Below are 11,939 nucleotides of genomic sequence, written 5' to 3' on the forward strand. Positions count from 1 at the left end.
CCGCTTCTCTGAGAGAAAGAGCCTGCCTGGCAACGGGAGCAGACAGTGGTGAGGGCCCGCCCGTCCGCAGGTCCCACCTGGAGTGAGGACCCGGCCCCAGGTGGAGGGATGGCCATCTCAGAAGATGCCTGTGGCCCAGACACCTCCAGGGTCAGAGGAAAATGTTTCTCCCCATGACAAGGACACACTCATTCCTGTTTCAAATTCCTCTCTGGGATTAATAAACCAATACCTTCAAATACATAGTTAATAATGTAAGGGATTAATAAGACATAATGCTGGGCCCTCCAACGTAATTACATATTTTTACTGGCCTGAGTAGACAAGAAACAACAGACTAGAACAGTCAGTAAACATGTGTTTAAGCTCCTCAAAGAATGGAAGCCTCAACCCAATACAATTAATGTGTGTCCTAAAATGCAAGCTCCCCGAGGTCAGCAATCTCGTCTTTCAAGCCTTTCTTCCTTTAAAGCAAATAATTATACGCATAAGAGCACCCATGTGGTTCAATCCAGATTTAAACAACTGAGTACATTTCTGATCTCTATTAATTCTCGCCCTGTTTCTTTAGTCAAAACCCCTTTGGCACTCTTTAAATTTTACCTGTAATAATTAAACATGATCTTAATAGGCTAAACCTTTAAAAACTATTTTAATCCATTGTTGATTTTGTCCCCTAAGTCTTAAGACCTTTTTGTTTTAATCACAGAAGGGTGTGTGCATATAAAAATAATAATTTCCACTGAGTCAACTAAAAATATCGGGGGATATTTTTGTAGGTATCACCGGTTTCCTATTATCAGAACCAAACCTAAGTGGCAAGAAACGTTAAGATAAATCCCAAGTAAATTATAATTCAAATGAAACACAATTAGGAAACTCAGCCAGAGGCCAAAACACAGTCCTGGTCACATTTTTAAGAGCTCATTTAGGGAAATACACCTGGGATTGAAACCCTCACTCCCTCCTCCTCTGTTTACACATCTGGAGTAAAACCTACTCCAGGTTACTTCTACACGTGAGAGCCTGAGGGCGGGTACTGGGCAGTGTTCCGTTTCTTCCAGAAGGCACTTGTCTGGCTGTCCTAATCATACAAGTCAAGCACCACTCCTCTCGGGTTCTCACAGCCACTGAAAAGGGGAAGGAGCTATAACAGCACGCGGTAGTAGTACTACAGCGCCCTGCTGTTGTGTACACACAGGTCTTAGAATGACTGCGGGACCCGCCCGGCCCGGGAAGTTTCCTACTACGTAGAAAGGAACACACTGAGAATAGGTTGTCTCGGTGAAGCCGGAAGAACTGCCTCCTGCTCAAAACCATCTGGAAGCGTTGAGCACCGGCCTCTACGGGCCAGATAGGGTCACAAGGAAGCCCCCCGCGGGGGGGACTTCCCCGAAACAACTCCGGGGACCCGGAAGAGAGGTGGAGGCGGGCCAGGGAGTGTGCAGGGTTCCAGAGAGGAAGAGACGTGGGCGCCGCGGCCAGCTTGCGGGTGCGCGACGCCGTCCTCGGCCGGCCACCTGCCGCGGGACCACCCTCCGCCGCCCGGCGGGCTCCCCACCCGCGGCCGATAACACGTCGTGGACCTCGCGGCGGGGCGGCGTGCTCCGCTCCACGCCATGTAAGGGAAGGTCTCCGGACGCCTGCCGGGCCCCGGGCCCGCTCCCCGTCCCCACGCCCCCGCGACCACCCGCGCGTCCCGGCGCCCCGCAGGGAGCGGGGGGTCGGCACCCCGGAGGCGCCAGGTCGCCCACGCTTCCTCACGGGGTGTTGCATCATGCACCACGCCGCGCCTTCAGCGAACCAAAATGGACTCCGTGGCGGAGACAGCCGTATGGGCACCGGCCGCGTACATCCCCGTCCGCCCTGCCCGCGCCCACCCGGAGGATGCCAGGGTTCCCCGCGCGGGCTCCGCGCCCCTCCCCGCGCCGCCGGGGTCAGCCCCCCAAGGTGACCCAGACCCGGGCAGCTGCCCTCGCGCCGGCGGAGGCCGGGGACTCACCGGGCCGGCGGGCGGCGGGATGCAGGCAAGACCGCGGCTGGACTGACGGACGCTCGGGCGGAGGCGCGGCGCGCGGGGAGCCGGAGCGGGAGACTCAGGTAACGGACGCCGGGCGGCCGCGCGCCCCGCCGGCAGCTGACCTGCCGCTCACACCTGCCCGCGCAGAGTGAATGGAGCGTTGAGGGCGGGAGGGAACGGGAGCCGGTTTCATCAGCCGCGCCCCGCTCCCTGCGCCCGCCCCCTGCGCCCTGCCGTCCGGCCCGCTCGCTCGCGTCACCGCCTGGCACCAATGGCAGCGCGGCGCGGCGGCGGCTCGGGGAGCGAGCGGCTGTGGGGGCGGGGCGGGGGGCGGGGCGCGCGCGCCCCGCGCCGCAACCCGGGATTCCCCCGCGGGTGGGCGGCGCCTGCCGACGCGCTGGTGGTCGCCCCGCCCGCGTGCGGCCATCCCTCGGGCAGTGGGAGCCCGCCTGCATCCTCGGGTCCCCGCTGCACCTCGCGCGGGCCCGGCTGGCCCACCGCCGGACTGTCCACCCTACCGCGGGCCCCGGCGAGCGGACCCCGCGCTCGCGGCCAGTTTGCCTCCCCCAAAATGAGAAGATTGGGGAGGCACTTCAAGGTTGGTTTTTTTTTAATTATCATAAATCTTCATTTCTTTGTCATTGGAATCTTTTATTGCTGTTCCCTTACTTTCAACAAATAATGTATCCTCGCCCCTTGTCCGGAAGGGCCGGAAGCCTGAATCTGCCTGTGCCCCTGGCGGTAGGATGAGCACCTGGCCGGCGGGCCTGTCATCGCGGCTACTTCGGGAGCTACTCTCCCCCAGATGGCAGAAACTAGCACCGGGTCCCACCGCGCTCACCTCACAGGCTCCCTCTTGGCGTCCAGAACCAAGCAGAAGCCACAATCTATGGAGATCCAGTAACCTGTGACATGAGAGAGGTAAGTAGGTCATAGATTAACCCCGCCAGCCTCCTCTCTAACTTTGTAGGAAAACAGGAAAAACGATAGCACGGTGTCCACGGCCTTTGAGTCCTTTCCACGCTTCCTACCCAACCCCCCTCCCCCCACAATGTCCTTGGTCAGTGGTGGGGCCTCATTGTCAGCCACAGGGCGCGATACTCTTGGAATTACACTAGCAATTTATAAAGCATATAACTGCAGGGTGCTAGCTTCAGAAGCGTTTTCGTGAACACATAGCAATGGGCTAGTATCTGCAAGGCACTTTGGAGTGCTTGGCATCATAATCAGTGACTACATACACGTTGTTTTAAAACAGTAAATTTCAGTTTCACCTGTTCATTGGTGAAAGGATGCTCTCACGTTGCATTAAGGAGGTCTCCTGTGCTGCGGCTCTTCCTGAACCCACACAGCCTCCTTAACCCGCTGACACTGCCGTCATAGGATTTCACAGAGGGAAGCCTGGTGTGATTCAAGGACCACCAGCTTTGCCTTTGCACTTGATCTGGATTTGAATCTGAATTCTACCATTTCATTCCTTTATGGTTTTCCGCAAGCTATTTCACCTCTGTTTGGAGCTTATAAACCTTTTATTCTTAGCAGAATATCCCTTAGTACTTGAAATATGATTGTGGGCTTTTTTTTTTTTTAAGACTCTTGGCAGTAAAATAGAATTTAATAGATTGTAGAGATGCTCTGCTCGGGCAACAAGCAGATGGATCATAGAGTTAGTATCTGTAAATTCTGAGAGCAAGTGTTCCAGGCCCTGATGGGTGTATAGGTAGAACTCAACCAAGACGATTGTCAGCACTGTGCTCCGTTCAGCAGCCTCACCCAGCTGACTTCACTAAAACTGTAGGAGACTCTCCATGGCAAGGCCCGTAAGCAAGCAATTTCCTGGCAGAAGAGATTCAGTGCGAACCAGGGGAACAATAATTATGCTCAAAGCCTCAGCAAAAAGTTAGGGCAGGGCTTCCCTGGTGGCGCAGTGGTTGAGAGTCCGCCTGCCGATGCAGGGGACACGGGTTCGTGCCCCGGTCCGGGAAGATCCCACACGCTGCGGAGCGGCTGGGCCCCTGAGCCATGGCCGCTGAGCCTGCGCGTCCGGAGCCTATGCTCCTCAACGGGAGAGGCCACAACAGTGAGAGGCCCGTGTACCGCAAAAAAAAAAAAGAAAAAGAAAAGGAGACTAGGGCATGCAGAGAGACACGAGGGGTGTGTGGGCACAGAGGAAGGGCCACGTGAGGACACCGCGAGAATGCGGCCGTCTGCAGGCCAAGGGAGAGGCCCCGGAGGAAACTAAACCTGCCAACACCTTTATCTTTGACTTCCAGCCCCCAGAGCCGTGAGGAAAGAAATCTACCATTTAAGCCACCCAGTCTGTGCTATTTTGTCATAGCAGTCTTAGCAAATTAATATATGGTAGAAACCGTATTTAAAAGAATGACTGTTGGAGCTGAAAAAGCCACAAGCCAGGCGTCGCCAGAGCAAAGCTCCTGTTCCACGGCAGCAGGGAGACACCGTGTAGTCCTTGAGGCCACAGGACCAAAGGGAGAGCTCTTCCCCACAGAAGGCTGATGCCTCCGTTTGATGACTCAGCAATCTGCTGCTCTCGAGGTGTTTTCGACAATGTCTCTCCTCCCTCTTGGCCCGTGTGCCCAGTGCGGAAGGTGGGAAAGCCTTCGAGATTCTCCTCAGCCTCCCGTCTCTAACCCTGCAGTTTCGTAGCTGCGCTGCCAACCCAAGCAGCGCTGGCTCTGCACGGACAGGAGCTCCGAGTCCCCGCTTCGGAAGGCCGCTGTTCCCACCGTGCGCAGAGGGGCGAGTGGGGAAAGCAGGGCTGCTCGCGTCAGCTAGACATGCATCCCGTGTGAAAGGAGGGGGTCAACAGTGCAGGGTCCCCCCGAGCTCGTCCTCTTCCCTCTGTCCTACTGTCCCTCGCTCCCCCATCTTGTTGGAAGAAATGAAATCGAAGAAAGTGTCACCAGCCCTGGTGCCCAGGTTTCTGATTCTCTTCCATTTCCCTCAACCAGGAAAGGCCCGCCTGTGGATCTCGGGGTTCTGTATGGCACCCAGAGACAGCTCACCAGACAGATCATCATTCGTGGGGCTTGGCTAATTTCTGCAGGGACTCAGTTTGGCAAAAGCCATCCCCTTTGGATTTCTAGAAAGGTGTGCCACTTGGGTGATATGCCAGCTTCAGCGAAACCTAGACACGGTAGTGGTTGCATGTGGAAATGCTCATTACAGATAAGGCTTTCTCGCTATATGAGGATTAAAAAAGGTATGAGATCTCAGCTCACCCTAACACCCCAGAAGTTCCTACTTGGTTAAGCAAAAGTGTAACCTTTATTCAAAGATATCTCAGGCCTCTAAACATTTTGTCCATATCCCTAGACACCCCTTCCTGCCTTGAGCTGCCGGAACCTCACAGTCTTGGGATTAGGTCTCTGTGTTTGCATCTTTTTATTTTATTTTATTTTATTTTTGGCTGCGTTGGCTCTTTGTTGCTGCACGCGGGCTTTCTCTAGTTGTGGCGAGCGGGGGCGACTCTTCGTTGCGGTGCGAGGGCTTCTCATTGCGGTAGCTTCTCTTGTTGCAGAGCATGGGCTCTAGGCACGCGGGCTTCAGTAGTTGTGGCTCACGGGCCCGGTTGCTCCGCAGCATGTGGGATCCTCCCAGACCAGGGCTCAAACCCGTGTCCCCTGCATTAGCAGGCAGATTCTCAACCACTGAGCCACCAGGGAAGCCCTCAGGCAGGCTTTCTTACTGGCAAAGACGGCTTAGCCCCTGTTGACTCCAGCAAAATGTCAACCTCAGTACATGAGATCTCATAAAAAGAGAGCTCCTCTTTCTCCCAGTCTCCATAGCAACTCCCTCGATTATTCAAAGAGCTCTTTTGGGGCCATGCCTACCACTGTATCAATAATTGTGCCCAGGGATTTGGGGATTTATTCATGGCTGGTCTTGTTTGTGGCCTACATGAAGAATCTGGGAGGTGTCTTCTTGAAGACTTTTTGGGCAGTCCCTGAAGATGACATGCGTATCCCATACCATGTGCTATGTGAAGCCATAACAGGGCACACGACCTGAGTGAGAGCATCAGGAGAGGTTTGCTGGAGGAAGCTAACACGTGAAGGATGAGTGATTCTTATCACAGTAGCTGGTGTTTACCACATGCTAGCAAGGTGCCAGGCCCTGTGCTAAGCCCTTCACGTGTGTTATCTTGTTTACTCTTCACCACACCTGCTGCAGTTAGAACGCTTATTTTGTCCATCTCAGAGAACGTGAAACGGAGGCACAGAGAAGTTAACTAACACCCTTACAGCCCCGCAGGTAGTAAACAGGGTGTTAGGTAAGTGAAGTGAGAGGGAGAAGGTCCCAGGCGGGCAGACCCAGAGGTCCCTGTGAGGAGCTGGCTGGAGCCCGGACTGTGAGAGGGGCAGGGGCTGCAGGTGGAAGGCTTGGCGATGGACACGAGCACGTGGGGGGCTGCAGCAGCAGCTGTTTCTGCACTGCCTTTAACGTCCTCACAGAGCTTTGTTTTTAGAGACTGATTAGATCCTTCAGGATCTAGACGATAAACTACACGTAACTCCCTGCTCACGCTCAGAGCCTTGGCCCAGCGCGCTGGCCCAAAACCCTGCCTCTATTGCAACTGGCCTTTCTGAGGAGGCTCACCAGGGCTGGCCCATTACTCCAAGGGTTTTAACAACATTGCAACAATTGTGCTGTTGCTTATTTATGGCAGCTGTGTGATTCTACTTGGCACCTGGGCTCATTTTACGGAGTAACACAACCTAATTGAGCCCTCATCTTTCCCTTGGTCCTGAATTCATTGGTACTCCAGTTAGCTGTTGGTTTCCCTCCCCCTCATCCCGTACTGGAGGACTCCTCTGGACACAGATCAGATGCCAGTGGCAACACTTCTGGATGGCTTTCATTTTAATAACAGGTGGCCATCCCCACTGCAGGCACTCTGGGACCCCAGGTCCGAAACCATCCTCTAGAGAAACATGGTATGCGTGCATCAATCCAGAGCCTAAGAATACCTCATCAGAAGTGGTGTAGTTCTATTTACAGAGGCAGTGAAGGAGATGGTTCTCCTCTGAAAACCTGCTCTGCAAAAGTCCAGAAGTAGGTGAGTAGCTTGTGGTCATCATTAACGTCAAGCCGTCTAAAATGACATTCTACACTACGATTGCGAAAGATGGTGGGGAAGGTAACAGTGAGTGAGGAGTCTATACAGGGGCATCGCTGGAAGCCTCTGAGGTATGAGGTAGAATAACTACCAAGGGACTACTTTTGGCCACCATGATGCTCTTTGAATGAACTTTGCCTTCGCTACACGAAGAGCTAAGATATGTTTTCATCTTTACTTCTTTAAAGAAACCTCCACCTAAGGCTCAGCACGATGCAGGAAATATGTTAAGCATATTGAACAGCCAAGATGCCACAGGCACCGATCAATGAGAAGAGGTGATGAACTATAAGAGATGGTTCGGCTGAACTGGTGCTGACCAGCTGACTCTCAGCCCTACCTGTTGGGACGGTGCGTTCTCTCTTCACTCAAGAGACAGTATTCAACGTCCGGTGCAAGACAATCAGAGGCTCGTCTAGGCCAGTGGCTCTCAAAGGGGGGCAACCTTTGCCTTCCAGAAGCCATTTACAACGTCGAGAGACATTTTTGCTTGCGGAAGGGCACAACTGGCATCTAGCAGGCAGAGGCCAGGGGTCCTACTGACCACCCGACAATGCATGGGGCAACCCCTGCAACAAAGAATTATCTGGCGTAAAACGTCCACAGTGGGGCGGGTGAGAGAGCCTGCTCCAGGTAACACCTTCAGTCTCAGTGACAGGTACCCGTGCTCTGGATTATAACAAAGCTCTTGCAGATGGGCTTGTTGGCAAGTTCCTATCAGCTTGTCAAGTCGGGGGCGTGCTGTTAGTTCACAGTGAAAAGCCATATGTAAATACTACTGCTCCTGTGGCTTTTTCTCCACTAAGCCTCTTAGGAGTCAAAGAATAAAAGAGGCACGGATAAAGTCATTCCTCTGCTATTTCCTTGTATCAGTGGAGCATGCATTAGGTGAAAACTATTGATGATTAGAGTAATAATGAACAGTAGCCTTTATGGAGTCATACTATGATGTGCCAGGCACCACACAGGGGGCTCTCAGGCTTTATCTCAACTCTTACAGCAGCTCATTAGATTTCCCTTTTATTAGATGAGGAAACTGAGGCCCGGAGAGCTTGCTTACCTGCCGAGAGGCCCGGAGATGGCTCTGTCTCTACCATCTGTGTTCTCGGTCACTGCACTGTGCTCGTTGCCTTGACAGCCCACCCTCCTAGCAGGAAAGCTCAGTGCAAGATGCAAACGGGGACTTCCCTGGTGGCGCAGTGGTTAAGAATCCGCCTGCCAATGCAGGGGACACGGGTTCGAGCCCTGGTCCAGGAAGTACTCTTGGACACATCATATTAGTTAATAATTAGTTAATTATCATCATCTCATCAAACCATCACCTTATTGAATACTCCCAAAGATAAATCTTTGTGTTCTTGTTAACCAGTTCCCTAAAATAGTAGGAGACCGAGGATAATCTGTCCCTGACTTCTTCCTTGGAGATTCGTGTTTCCACAAGTCACAGCCAGCCGTAGTTTTAAATGGTCAAAAACAGAAACAACGACTTCTCTGTGTCAGTCAAGAATCACTCAATTGCAGGTAATCCATACCTGATTCAAACAACTCTAGGAAATCTTTTAAATTTATTATTACATAACTGCAAAGTTTAGGATTTGCCAGATGTACGTATGCCTGGAGCTAGGTTTTCAAAATATATCTCGGTCTCTCTATCTCACAGTTTTCCTGATGGCTGTATTCTTTGCCAAATCTCTCCATTGGTAAAAGCAGTGGTTTTTGAAGTGCAGCGAAGACGGAAACCCCTTCCAGCATCCATTTCAGTCCTACAAAAGGACCACGATAGGCTCTGCTTGGGTCACATGCCCAAGCTTACATACCTCTCCCTGATTCCTGCAGAGTGGTGTTCTCTCGTGGGCCAGCCTGGGTCACATACCCACCTCTGTGGGGCAGGGGGACAGTGCAGAGAGGAGGTTGATTGGCAGTTCCTCTAGTATCACAGAAATAGAGGGAGAGGTAGTCCCCACAGGGAAGGAATGTGAGGAGACATGAAAGAAACTGGTGTCCACTCTCTATTCCGCTCCCCTGCTCATGCAGATGTCCCCCAGCCCATCCTAGAGGCATCTGCACCACGTGTTCTTTGTGTGTTACCACCATCCAGCTCCAGCGACCACTCCAGGCACATCTGCCCTGTCTCTGAGGCACATATGCCTTTGAAATAGTGATTTCATTTCCTTTGGATAAATACCCAGAAGTGAAATTACTGGATCACATGGTAGCTCTCTGTTTGATTTCTTGAGGAACCTCCATACCACTTTCCTTAGTGGCTATACCGATTTACATTCCCACCAACAGTGCACAAGGGTTTCTTTTCTTTGATAATAGCCATTCTTTGTCATTGCTTGCTCTTCTCTTGTAGACAGCATATAATTGGATTTTTTTTAAATTCATTCTCCCAGTTTCTACTTCTTAATTGGAATGTTTAATCCATTTACATTTAACATAATTACTAGTAGGTTAGGGCTTTTGTATGTCATTTAAAATTTTCTTTATGTCATGTCTTTTTCCCTTTATTTCTTCATTACTGCCTTCTTTTGTGTTAGATAAAATTTCCCAGCATACCATTTTAATTATCTATTGTTTCTTTACTATATATTTTTGAGATTTTTTTATTGGGTGCCTTGGCAATTAAAATGAAATTGTAACTTAGAACAATCTACTTTGGTTTAATAGCAATTTAAATAGTCTACTAAACTTTTGCTTCTTTATATTCCATTCCCTCCCTTTTCTTTATCCTTTTGTTGTCATACAAATTACATCTTTACACACTGTAAGCCCAACAAGATAGTTTTATAATTGTTGCTTTGTACAGTTGTCTTTAAATCCAAAAGAAGAAAAAAACTACAAATGAAGACACATTTATACTATCTTTGTAAAACCCATGTATTGACCTTCTCTGGTGTTCTTCGTTGTTCATTTGGATTTTAGTTATTGTCCCATCATTTCAGCCTGGAGGACTCCGTTTAGTATTTCTTGTAGGTCAGGTCTGATAGTGGTGAAGCCTCTCATTTTTTTGTCTCCTTCATTTTTGAAGGACAGATTTCCTAGATATAGGATCTTAGTTGACAGTGTTTTTCTTTTAATACTTTGAGTACGTCATCCCACTGCCTGCTGGCAACCATGGTTTTTAATGAGAAGTTAGTTGTTAACCTCATTGAGATCCCTTGTGCAGGATGAGTTTGTTTTCCTCTTGCTGCTTTCATCAGTCTCTCCTTTTCTTTGGCTTTTTAGCAATTTGATTATGATGTATTTGGTATAGATCTCTTTAAAATTATCTACTTGGAGTTCATTGAGCTTCCTTGGTGAGCAGATTGTTTTTCATCACTTAGGAAGTTTTGGGCCATTGTTTCTTCAAATATTCTTTTTTCTCCTTTCTTTTCTTTCTTTCTTGGACTCCCCTTAGGTGTATGCTGGATGGTGTCCCACAGGTTTCTGAGGCTCTGTTTATTATTCTTCATTCTTTTTCTTTTTGTTCTTCAGACTGGATAATCTCAATTAGTCTATTGGCTGTTTTGTCTGCCTGTTCACATCTTCTGTTGAGCCCCTCTAGTGAAGTTTTCATTACAGTTTTTATACTTTTCGACTCCAGAATTTTCACTTAAAAAATAATTTATCTCTTTATTGACATATTCTATTTTGTGAGATGTCATTCTCAAACATTAATTCTTTCAACATGGTTTCCTACATGATTGATGACTTGACTTTAAGTCTTCGTCTAGTAAATCTAACATGTGCCCTTTCTCATGCACAGTTTCTTTTGTGTGCTTTTTCTTTTGTGAAAAGATATTCTTCCTGGGTTTGTTTGGGGTTTCTTTTCATGTCTTGTGATTTTTTGCTGAAAACTGTACATTCTAGATAAATAATGTGACCACCCTAGAAATAAGATTCTCTCCTTCCCAAGGTTTTTTGTTGTTGTTCTTGCTGTTTTCTGTTTATTTGTTCAGTGACTTTCCTAGACAAATTTTATAAAGTCTGTATTCTTTGTCATATATAGCCACTGAAATCTCTGCTACTTAGCTTAGTGTTCAGTGAATGATTGCACTAAGATTTCCTTATATGTCTTGAATCAATAAGACTCTCATCCTTTCTCTAGGGCTTCTGTGTGTGTGTTGGGGCATGCTTGCCAAGTTCCCACAGGTAGCTTACAACTCTGCATTAGCCTACCCTTCTTGCTTCTGCAGACCCTCAAGGTCAGCCAGAATTGAGAGCTTAGGGTCTTCTCAGTTGTTTCTTAGGCATAGACACAGCTCTAGGTATGCACACAGCCCTGTGTGTGTGTTTGTGGTCTTCTAGATTCCCAGGAATATATAGAAACTTTTGAAAGCACCCTATGGATATCACGTGTCCAGTGTTTCCTTTTAAGTTTTTTTTCATAGCCTTTTGTTAGCCTCAACTTGTAACGCTTCCTTAAGCAACTGCAATGTTAAACAATTAATGCTGATTGTTTTGACAAATACCCTGTCGGTAGGGCTGTTCTCACAGAGGGAGTTCTAAGTCACATCAAAGAAAGAGATGCCCTGAAAATGGAACTTTTCAGCCGGCTGTCAGACAGGTCAAATATTGACAGTTCTTTGGGAATGGCCCTTTGGGGGCTCGGCACTCATTCTGCCTCGTCTAGCGGCTGCTAGGCTGCTAGTTCTCAGACGTATTCTTTTTGATCTTCAAAGTTACTGAAAGGGAAAGCATCATCTCTGCAAAGCTTGGCAGTGTCTCTTGATTGATGAATGTTACTAAAATTAGGACTTCTGTCTATCAAAGACACCACTAGGAAAATGAAAATGG

The 11,939-nt window shown here is 49.3% G+C and overlaps 1 protein-coding gene and 1 long non-coding RNA gene across 5 annotated transcripts in view; one reads left to right on the plus strand and one right to left on the minus strand.

Annotated features, from left to right (window-relative positions):
- The window catches only part of SLC7A1 (solute carrier family 7 member 1), a 69,050-nt gene extending 66,804 nt beyond the window's left edge, over positions 1-2,246 (minus strand). For all 3 annotated transcript variants that reach the window (XR_009530253.1, XM_060079563.1, XM_060079562.1), the window contains exon 1: positions 2,003-2,246. The gene's annotated coding sequence lies outside the window, so the exon portion shown is untranslated. The remainder of the gene's footprint in view (positions 1-2,002) is intronic.
- Positions 2,247-2,385: 139 nt separating this feature from the next.
- Positions 2,386-8,879, plus strand: LOC132477498 (uncharacterized). 2 transcript variants are annotated; one of them, XR_009530278.1, is made up of 5 exons: positions 2,386-2,618; positions 2,728-2,941; positions 4,993-5,131; positions 6,934-7,100; positions 7,349-8,879. It is a non-coding gene; the product is annotated as an uncharacterized LOC132477498 (long non-coding RNA). The 2 variants fall into 2 exon arrangements; XR_009530277.1 differs by having other exon boundaries at positions 6,934-8,879.
- The last annotated feature ends 3,060 nt before the right edge of the window (positions 8,880-11,939 follow it).

The sequence above is a fragment of the Mesoplodon densirostris genome, chromosome 17 (genome assembly GCF_025265405.1).
Source record: "Mesoplodon densirostris isolate mMesDen1 chromosome 17, mMesDen1 primary haplotype, whole genome shotgun sequence".
Taxonomy (NCBI): Eukaryota; Metazoa; Chordata; class Mammalia; order Artiodactyla; family Ziphiidae; genus Mesoplodon; species Mesoplodon densirostris.